The following is an 8,592-nucleotide window of genomic DNA, read 5'->3' as shown; positions in this document are numbered from 1 at the left end:
AAATATGATGAGTTCATCATTCTTGATTCAACTTGTTATGAAGAAACATGTTTGCAATGACAATTAGAGATCATAGTTGCTTGTGCCATGCTTGATTAGCTATGAGTTATAATGGTTTACCTTGCGTGCCAACATGCTATTGAGATGGTTATGATGTGGTATGATGGGGTGGTATCCTCCTCTAAATGATTTAAGTGACTTGACTTGGCACATGTTCACGCATGTAGTTGAAACAAATCAATGTAGCCTTCACGATATTTATGCTCATGGCGGATTATATCCTACTCATGCTTGCATCCAATGTTTATTAATTTTAATGCATGTACATGGCTGTTGTCGCTCTCTAGTTGGTCGCTTCCCAGTCTTTTGCTAGCCTTCACCTGTACTAAGCGGGAATACTGCTTGTGCATCCAAACTCCTTAAACCCCAAAGTTATTCCACATGAGTCCACTATACCTTCCTATATGCGGTATCTACCTGCCGTTCCAAGTAAATTTGTATGTGCCAAACTCTAAACCTTCAAATAATCATCCTGTTTTGTATGCTCGAATTGCTCATGTATCAACTAGGGCTGCCTGTATCTTCCATGCTAGGCGGGTTATTCTCAAGAGGAGTGGACTCCGCTCCTAACTCACGAGAAAATGGCTGGTCACCGAGATGCCCAGTCCCATGCTTTATGAAAACTAAATCAAAATAATTGCAAAACAAAACTCCCCCTGGGACCTGATGTATGTTGGAGGCACTCATTGTTTCGAGCAAGCCATGGATTGATGTTTGTTGGTGGAGGGAGAGTATAAACTTTACCATTCTGTTTGGGAACCGCCTATAATGTGTGTAGCATGGAAGATATCGCCATCTCTTGGTTGTTATGTTGACAATGAAAGTATACCGCTCAAAATATTATTCACCTCTGTTTCAAAACCGAACTCTGGCACGTCTACAAATCCCTGCTTCCCTCTGCGAAGGGCCTATCTATTTACTTTTATGCTGAGTCATCATCCTCTTATTAAAAAGCACCAGTTGGAGAGCACCGCTATCATTTGCATTCATTACTATTAATTTATATTGGGTGTGACTATGATTGGATCTCTTTTACCATGAATTACAATGTCTAGTCAGTCCTTGATCTTTAAAGGTGCTCTGCATTTATGTTTTGCGGTCTCAGAAAGGGCTAGCGAGATACCATCTTGTTATATCATATTATGATTGTTTTGAGAAAGTGTTGTCATCCGAGATTTATTATTATGGCTTGCTAGTTGATTATGCTATTGATATGGGTAATCATGAGACCTAAGAATTATTGCAAATATGGTTAGTTATAATCTTTGCTGAAAACTTGAATGCTAGCTTGACATATTTACAACAACAAGAGCAAACCGAGTTTGTAAAAGTTTTTCTTTATTTCTTTCAGTTTGTCAACTGAATTGCTTGAGGACAAGCAAGGGTTTACGCTTGGGGGAGTTGATACATCTCCGTCGTACATACTTTTCCAAACACTTTTGCCCTTGTTTTGGACTCTAACTTGTATGATTTGAATGGAACTAACCCGGACTGACGCTGTTTTCAGCAGAATTGCCATGATGTTGTTTTATGTGCAGAAAACAAAAGTTCTCGGAATGACCTGAAACTCCACGGAATATCATACAATAAATAATAAAAAATCCTCGCCAAAGATGAAGACCAGGGGGCCCACGCCCTTTCCACGAGGGTGGGGGGCGCCCCCCTAGGGCGCGCCCCCTACCTCGTGGGCCCCCTGGAGACCTCCCAACTCCAACTCCAACTCTATATAACTGCTTTCGGGGAGAAAAAAATAGAGAGAAGATTTCATTGCGTTTTACGATACGGAGCCGTCGCCAAGCCCTAAAACCTCTCGGGAGGGCTGATCTGGAGTCCGTTCGGGGCTCCGGAGAGGGGGATTCATCGCCGTCGTCATCATCAACCATCCTCCATCACCAATTTCATGATGCTCACCTCCGTGCGTGAGTAATTCCATCGTATGCTTGCTGGACGGTGATGGGTTGGATGAGATTTATCATGTAATCGAGTTAGTTTTGTTAGGGTTCGATCCCTAGTATCCACTATGTTCTGAGATTGATGTTGCTATGACTTTGCTATGCTTAATGCTTGTGACTAGGGCCCGAGTGCCATGTTTTCAGATCTGAACCTATTATGTTTTCAACAATATATGAGAGTTCTTGATCCTATCTTGCAAGTCTATGGTCACCTATTATGTGTTATGATCTGCTAACCCCGAAGTGATAATAATCGGGATACTTACCGGTGATGACCGTAGTTTGAGGAGTTCATGTATTCACTATGTGCTAATGCTTTGTTCCGGTTCTCTATTAAAAGGAGGCCTTAATATCCCTTAGTTTCCATTAGGACCCCGCTACCACAGGAGGGTAGGACAAAAGATGTCATGCAAGTTCTTTTCCATAAGCACGAATGACTATATTCGGAATACATGCCTACATTATGTACATTGATGAATTGGAGCTAGTTCTGTGTCACCCTATGTTATGATTGTTACATGATGAACCGCATCCGGCATAATTATCCATCATTGATCCAATGCCTACGAGCTTTCCATATACTGGTTTAAGCTTATTTACTTTCCCGTTGCTATTGTTACAATCACTAAAAAATACCAAAAACATTACTTTGTTTCCGTTACTCTTTTGTTACCGTTACCACCACTATCATATTACTTTGCTACTAAACACTTTGCTGCAGATATTAAGTTTCCAGGTGTGGTTGAATTGACAACTCAGCTACTAATACTTGAGAATATTCTTTGCTCCCCTTGTGTCGAATCAATAAATTTGGGTTGAATACTCTACCCTCGAAAACTGTTGCGATCCCCTATACTTGTGGGTTATCAGATTCCATCGCTGCCAATGGGAATCTGCCCCGCCATTGACAGTGTAGAGGATCTCCACCAAGTTAGGGTGAGATTCGACCCCCTCCGTGCTCTAATTTCTGATTCAATGCACGGGCGGCAACGGGAATCTACCTCACCGTCGCCGTCATCGCCCTGGTCTTCGGATTGTCTCCCTTGTCTCCTGCGCGCCCTTGCTACTGGATTCCATCGGCGTCAACGGAATCTGCCCCGCCATTGCCACCGTAGAGGATCTCCACTAAGTTAGGGTGAGATTCGACCCCCTCCGTGCTCTAATTTCTGATTCAATGCATGGGTGGATTGCCATTATTCTTGCCACAAATTGAAACCTTCTCTTACACTGCAAATTTCCATAGATTAGTTTCGAGCAAAAAATTTAGGTTTAAGTTTCCGCCGAATGCATCTTGGACCGACCGATTTGAGATTTTCAGAGTCACTGCTTTCGCCCAGGCCATTGTACTAGTACGTATCGGTGCCACCGAGTTATGCTAATCGGTGAGACCGAAAGTAAAGTTGCAATGAAACCCTAGTATGTCGAAGACACCGAGCCACATATCGGTCTGACCAAAACTATGTGCCTTGTTTCTATTAAGTGCTTAAGTATCACCGAGATGATCAACTCGGTGGATCCGAAATGCCTTTTGTGAAAACTCGAAACTAAGATTTGAACTCAATTTTCTTCAAAATTATCTGCTTTTTGTGATGACTCATCTACTCTGCCCATACCTAACTATTCACAAGGTCAGCTTGCAACATGTTAGAAGCTAGTGACAACTAATGTTGATCTCAGTGAAGGCTCTAGTCCTGAGGGCAGCTATTATGAGGGAATAAGGAGTTCTCTAGAACTGCCAAAAGCTGCTACAAGGGCAAGGAGGAAGAGAACCTTAGATGATGAGGATGAGTATTTTGTTGCAAGTGAAGCTGCATCAAAGAAGAAGAAGATTGTGCTTGCAAAGGAATATGTCACACCTTCTAGCACAAGACCTTCTGCCAGCTCCAAGGAAAGGACTGTTGTAAGGAAAGTTCCCTTGTCCAAGAAGGACCAGATCTCTGTGGATGATCCACCAAAGAAAAAGAGAGTGAGAAAATAGTCTGTGAAAGTGGTCTTCAAACCTACTTCAATTAGGAGAGATGATATGCCTGAAAGTGAAGAGGAAGAGGAGGAACCGGCAGCTCATCCACCTCCTGCCAAGTCTCAGAAACTTATGGCAGATGCAATGAAGACTGCTGCCACCTCCAAGTCTAAACCCAAAGTATCGGGGATATACCCCGCGGTATGACCTGGCCGAACTTGGCGACTCACTGGTGACCCGTCCGGATCTCTCCACTCACTGATGACCCGGCTGGGCCTGGTGACTCATTGGTAACCCGACAAGCGGGTCAGAGGAGCGACAAGATCCGATGGCCCAACGGGCGGTTCAAGGAAGGCCGGCTTGCATTATGGTGGGCCGGCTTAAGATAAAAGGCATAAGGAATATTCCCTTACAAATGAAGCAAGACTATGACTCCACTTGTAATAGAGTAATCCTAATCCTACTAGGACTAGTCATGTAACCCGTCCCTTCAACATATATAAGGAGGGGCAGGGCTCCCCAGGGGAGACAAGATTCACAAGTTCCACGAGTTGGAAAAGTTAGGTTTAGACAATAGCTCTCGAGATAGAGCACTCTTGTAACCGTGGTCATCATCATCAATATCAATGAAGCAGGATGTAGGCTTTTACTTCCACCATGAGGGGCCGAACCTGGGTAAAACATCGCGTCTCTCGTCCCGCTCAACCCCTCTCAAGCTACCACATAGATGCGTTGGCCTCGCGACTAAGTCCTAACACTAAGGACATCTGCCGTGACAATTCCACGAGAGTTGGCGCCCACTGTGGGGCCCGCGCACGATGGTGTTGAGTTCTTGGAGGGAACCCTTCAGGGATCGAGAAGCTCACAACGTGACAGATGAGGAAGAACCGGTGCAGAAAGATTTGCGTCCTCGACAAGTAGTCAGAACAGCGGGTACGAAATTAAGACTGAGAAGTTTTTAGGGTTGCGTGTTAAGCGGTCGTCGCATGCACCGTGAAGATCCGCCGAGACCGAGACGAGAGTAAATTTTATGGCAATATTTGGCCACTTGTCAAAGTTGCAGCAACAAAGACGTGTCTAGACATAAGGCCTAGCACACCACTGGTCGGATTCAACAGAGGATCAAGGAACGACGCAGCCACCCGTTTGTTTAAAAAAAAGAGAAGGGGGTGCACGATCCGAAGGAAGCTGTGGATGGGGATTCACTGGATCGGTAACAACCAGGCAGCAGGGAGAGGGCAGGCAAGGACTCCGCCTTGGCCTCTGTTCCGCGTTTGGTCGGTTGAAGATGAGCTGGCTGAGATGACAGTTCAGATACTAGTGTCAGCACAAGGTCTCGTCTTGTAAAGGTCTCAAAAGCGATATGTTCAGCTGAGTTTGGGGCTACGGTCGATTCGATCGTGTTGAAAATAACAAAGCAGGGCGCCGTTACGGGAAGGGACCGGCCCTGCTGTTGCTGTTGTTTTGTCGTTAAAAAAAACTCGAACCTGAGGCCTTGAGCATGACGTTTCTAAAAGGCAAGTTCCTTGATTGATGTGCGATGTACGAAAAGGAAATAGGACTACCTAGGCTGATTGAACTGACGCTGGTCACCGCTCCGTAAAGACTACTGAGTCCAATTCAAATACAATTACAGATCCCAACACCCTCTCGCGAGAAAGGCAGGGCAAAAGCAAGTCAGCTATGGTTTATGATAGAGCGATCAACACATATGAAGATAACCAAGGTTTTATCAAGTTCTTCATGTACTACTAGCTCCAAGAAACAAGTTGCTATATTATTCAATTCCTTCAGGGAGTCACGGGTCTAGGCCAAATTCAGATCATGTGTAATCGGCCTCTGCTACCTCACCGAGCAGCCCGCCTATTGCACTGCTCCGTCTGCTTCCAGGTCACTGTACATCGAGATGCCAGATGTCTTTGACTTGCGCCAGCTCAAGCCGGCGCCCTAGCCGCCGCAAGCTAGCCCTAACTGATCACGACTATGCTCACGCCTCGCCTCTTCAGTCGTGGTGGCGTTCGATTGTTTTTTCGCCCTGGTTCTAAGCTGCTCGCCTCTGCTGCTCCATCACCACGGCCCTCTGCCGGAGCTGTCACTGCAGCCTTGTAAGCCGCCCCAGCTGGTACGGCATCAAGTGGCCGTGGCGTCATGCAGCCTCGGCTGTGAGCCGCCGTCGTCGGCCGCCTCGCTACCCTCCGCCTCCAACCGCTGCTCCTCTGTGTTGAGCTGCCCGTTTTCGTCGACTTGAGACGTCGCTGCTGCTCTATTACTGCGCCATGCTCTACTCGCGTAACCGGCACCCCGTAAGCCGGATTTTGCTTGCTACTGATCGTCGGCAGATACAAGGGATTATGAAGATTGCAGCTCACACGCGCTGCCGTCCCACTCAGCAGCCCCAGCGTAGATGCGTTGTCATCATGGGTTTTTCTTGAGCCGTGCCTCGAGTCGCCCCTATTTGCTTCAGCCGCCTTCCACCTCTGAACTGGTTCTCTACAGTTTTGTGTTACTATGGATGAGAAGAGGGCGAGGGAAAAAAGATACATCCTAACAAGCGCTTGCATATTACCTTACGTCTTTGAGGCAGCAGTGGAAAAAGCGGGCGCTAACCACGTGATGACCAGAGTCAACAACAAAGGAAAAGGTGCTGGCATGCTTCGGTGTTACATACACACTACATGGAGTTGGAAAACTACTATTAATTCATCTCCAGACAAAAGTATGGAGGAAATATGGAGGAAAAGGGAGATCACACACAGTGGATGAATTAATTGGTGACAGTAGTCTCCATGCAAATCATCTGTCGTCAAAGTACATCAGACAATGGTTCATTACAAATAAGGCGTTATACTGCGGGTATGGAGCACACGCTGGCAAACGTTCTGACCCGATGTATCGTCCGTGCCACATTACCCGATGAATGGACATGCGCAAATCGCCGCCCCTGCTATATCAACACACATGCCTGGCTCGTCGTCCGTGTCCGTGTCATTTTCAAACGCCACGGCCGGCTCTCTCGCGGCCGCACCGGCTTACAACACCGCGGCCGAATCTCCCTTCCGCACCGGCTTACAATGCCGCGGCCGACTCATCTGTCTACTCCCGCGGCCAACTCAGTCATGATTGATTTCAGCTTCACCATGGTGATCATCAACTCCGCGGTGATAACTACTGGCATGACGTATCAGGTGAAATCCATCCAGCATATTTTTTATATTATATATTGCTTTTTTTAAAGAAGCAATTACTCCAGTTTGCAAGTTGTCTCATGCAGGATTCAAACCGGTCTATGTCATGGTTAATTATGAAGAATCTCATAGCCAACTCCTCAAGTCGCCTTGAGACTCGGGGGCTATGATGCCATGGCTTAGTAAATATTGCTAGTTTAAAAGCCGTCAGAAAATTTCCGGCTCACAATGATGCGTCGGTTTACAATCCGGCTCAAGGTAAACCTGTCTCCCACAAAGCTTTGAAGCTTTAAATATCCGGTTTGAAATTCTGGTTTAAAAAGAATTCATCTCTCGCAAGTTCGAGTTTTCAGAAATTATAGGGACCAAAGAGAGTTTGTTGCGCAGCACAACTTAAACATAGGCACCTAGCGAGCACAGCTCAAAAATATATCACTTGGGGGCTTCCGGCTTATTAAGCTAAGCTATGATTACCCTTTGATTCGGCTTATAGCCACATTTACAGGTCATTTGGGGGCTTCCTGTTCAAACATAGGTCGTATTCGAACCAAAGAGAACATAGCTGTCGTAACCCTTTTGATCGGCGCAAAGCCAAACTCACTAGGGGGCTTCTTGATCGTATCCGAATCATAGCTTAACCCCTTTTGGGTCCGACTTGGATCGTATTCGAATCAGGGTCGTTAAAAACCTCTCAAGGTCATTTGGGGGCTTCCTGTTCAAACATAGGTCATATTCGAACCAAAGAGAACATAGCTGTTGGTACCCTCTTGATTAGCGCAACGCCAAAGCCACTGGGGGCTATATGATCGTATTCGAATCTTAGCTCAACCCCTTTGGAACGGTTTTCTGATCATATACGAATCAGAAGCCTTAAATTTTTTAAATCTTTTTTGCGAAATTTTTTGGGTTTGACTTGAGACCTTTTTTGGATTATATCTCAAATGTATATAAGTGTTTTATGCTTAACCCGGCTTGACTTTTGACTATAAGTCACTAGCTTATGACAATCATCATCTACGTGGAAGCATTAGCTTCTAAGGATTGGGTTATCACCCTTACTGCACAGGTCATGTAAACCGGCAATACAAATTCAATATCACAGTGGTTATATGTGAGGTATTATGACCCGCCCTGCGGCAAACCGCCAAGGGTTCTTGTGATCTACTTGTGTGCAGGGTAAGACTACATTTGGGTGCTTACCTGCCCTGGCTCTTGACGTTAAGTCACCAGGGCATATGTTGTTTAAACTCTGTGCAGGATTTGCAGAACTATGAATTATATAAATGCTTCAGTCCAAGCTCATCACTGAAATTGGTGTCTCAAAAGGGTTATCAATTACTGATTTTCTCAAGGGCTATAGGCCACCGGGTTACAAAAATTTTGGCTTACAATGAATGCGCATTAAGTCATCATCGGCCAAGAGCTGCCAGGTATT

The sequence above is a fragment of the Triticum aestivum genome, chromosome 3A, assembly GCF_018294505.1.
Source record: "Triticum aestivum cultivar Chinese Spring chromosome 3A, IWGSC CS RefSeq v2.1, whole genome shotgun sequence".
Taxonomy (NCBI): domain Eukaryota; kingdom Viridiplantae; phylum Streptophyta; class Magnoliopsida; order Poales; family Poaceae; genus Triticum; species Triticum aestivum.
The sequence above is the reverse complement of the archived record's forward strand: the minus strand, read 5'-3'. Positions refer to the sequence as shown.